The sequence below is a fragment of the Poecilia reticulata genome, linkage group LG3, assembly GCF_000633615.1.
Source record: "Poecilia reticulata strain Guanapo linkage group LG3, Guppy_female_1.0+MT, whole genome shotgun sequence".
NCBI lineage: Eukaryota > Metazoa > Chordata > Actinopteri > Cyprinodontiformes > Poeciliidae > Poecilia > Poecilia reticulata.
The window spans coordinates 28,903,300-28,906,251 of NC_024333.1; positions in this window are offsets into that span (position 1 = coordinate 28,903,300).

Sequence of the window (2,952 nt, forward strand, 5' to 3'; positions counted from 1 at the left end):
CTCGATGTGTTTGTGTAGTGAAGTATCCACCAACATGTCGAACAGTTCAAAAGTTTGTTGGCTCTTTATTTTCAGGTCTGTTTCACATTCTCAGTCCTCAGATTGAATTTCTGTGGTTTTCCTGTGTGATTCAGGCCCATTACCCCAAAAAGATCAACTAGAATATTAAACTGTCGTGTCAGGGGCAGGAAAAATGGTGCTGTTTTTATGGAGCAGAAGACAAGAACCTTAAGTCTGCAGTCAGTCTGCGAACTGTCAGGACTCAGATTTCCTCCTAGAACTACGTTCCCAGAAGACATGTGTTGATAAATTTAGTGTAAAATGCTTGTCACACAGACTCAAGCTGCTTACTTAAAAACAGATCACACAAGATCACATCATCTCATACAAGAGCAGTCACTCCATGTTAAAAAAAAATCTAAAACTGTGATATTTCATATTTTTGTAAGGAATTTGACCAGGAAACGGTGAACAAAGACATTTTGTACACCTCAGAAGACCAACGGGGCATTTTTTCCAGAAGATTTTTGAGACATTTCTTGTGTTTTTAGAGGGTTCTTCAGTCAATACTTTAAGGTGGTGAAGCAGCAGTTTGTATCTGCAAACCAAGAATTGGAGACATGACCAGTACGGAGGAGCAAGACTATAGTTGCCCCGATGAGACCGACAGCCTCTCTGACAGCTGGTCCTGGGTAAGACTCTAAAACAATGTCACTTATAATTACAAAACAGACTCAACATGAGATTACTGTCCTGAAGTGACTGGAGAGCTAAAGATTTTTACTTCATTTTTTGATGAAATATACAAACAAGGGTGCATCAAGACTGCATATGTGAGAATTATAAAATCTTAGAGCTAAACTTAATCAGCCATGGCTTAATGAATTTCTAAGAGAAATTACAGTTATGGCTCCAAGATATGAGCTGTAACCTGACTGTATGGAAATCTGTAGAGATGTTGATGTTAGAGGGAGAGGGACTTTAATGTCCGGTCAAATGACCCTCAGTTACTTTACAAGAAAAACTTCCCAGTGTGATTTTCTCTTTGTACTGTGGCTCTTAAAGGTGTACACACACACACACACACACACACACACACACACACACACACACACACACACACACACACACACACACACACACACACACCAGTTTCAATGTATGATGGAAAAAAATAGACCACAATGAATATTTCCTGTACTTATAACATGTATAATCTACAATCAGGTGAAAAACAAATCAGTTTAAAGGGAAAAAGTATATGTACAAAAAGAAAGTAGGAGTAATAATCTGGATGTGTAAGTGCTCACACCCTTAATCACCATTTAACTCAATTTCAACATTCATTCTTTGGTGGGAACCTGTCTACACACACCACATGACATCTTGGTGATATTTCATCCTCTGTTACTTGCAAAGCAGCTCTCTTAATCCATAATATTGCGAATACAACTCTAGTTAGGTCACTCCAAAGTTTCAGTTTTCCTCCAGTTATGTTTTTTGTTTCTTCATTTGGATGTATGCTTGGCCTCAATGCGATCCCAATAAATGGAAAAACCTCCTGATTTACAGCTTTCTAGCAAACAACTAAAGAGTTTGGGCTAAAGCTGACTTGTATTTTCATAAACCATGATTACAACTTTTCCATCAGGAGAACATCATGATGCTGCCACCACCAATTGTGTTCAAATTTTATATTAGGCTCCCATACAGTGTTCCTGACTGATAACTTTGCATGATATTTCAGAAAAGTAACTTTGAAAACTGACTTAAGAAAAAGAATAAAATAAGCAAATTTCATAAAATTTTCACATAATGTCTAAAAATGTATTTTAGATTTATCAGATCAACTATAATTTATGTTACGTGTGTACCAAGGAAAACTGAGTGCTGAAATTAAAACAAGTGGCGTTTCAACCAAGCATAAGTTTGGGAGTATGTGTTCTTGTGTATCCAGGTTACAGCAGCATTTTTAACCCATTTGTTTATTTGTTAAATTGTACAGGATAAATGTTGAAAATGATTATGTTATTTTTTGTAGTTAAAATGACTGACATTTTAACAGCAGGGTTTAAACCTTTGGTGGTCCCTTTATGTGGAGCTGTATTTGTGTGGTAACCACATGACTCTCATTGGTACAAACAAGCGTCACATGCTGTTCTCAGTGTTGTACCCTGCTTGTGCAGATTATGTCACTGAACCTGTCTACGTTTAGATCCGAGCGCCTGATACATGCAGCTCCTGTTGAGCCAACACAGGTACACCTCAATGGCCTGATGCAGTCAAACAGAAAAGGTATTGCATAATAACAACATGCTGTCATCATGTGATGCCTTTGTTGACTCTGTTTCTACCTCAGAAAGTTTCTACTTCTGTTGATATCGTGGCTGGTGGCTAAACTCTCATGAAAGTTGCTCTTTTGACCCTCTGGTGGTCACATATGTTGTTGGCTAAACCTTTACCAATAGCCCTACATCCAAACAGAAACCACCAGTGTTTATCACACGTAATTTAGTTATGTTTAATGTAATCAGATTTTAATTTATTTAATTGTTTTTAACATTCTGTCTGTTGGACTTTAACCTAAATGATGAATACTCCACTAAGAACAGTGATCTGCATTGTGATACTCTTACCTGTTCAGTAGGTTTGTGTTGAGCTTAGTTATTTTGTCAGCCTGGTAAACATGAAGATGTGGATACAGTTTTCTTGCATGTACAGCTCATTTCAATTCAGCCCACAGATCAAGATCTCGTCTTTGACTCAGGCCAAGATGTTTTCATTTCTTTATTCCCAGCCATATTGGAAAGCTCTAAATCTCAGTAATTCTCAGTAAATCATGTTGGATTTACTGCTCTGTTTGGGGTCATCATGTTGAAGAATCCAGTTTTGCTTCAGCTAACTTTATACATTTTTGCTTTCTTATATTATTCTATTAGTATTGCAATGGTT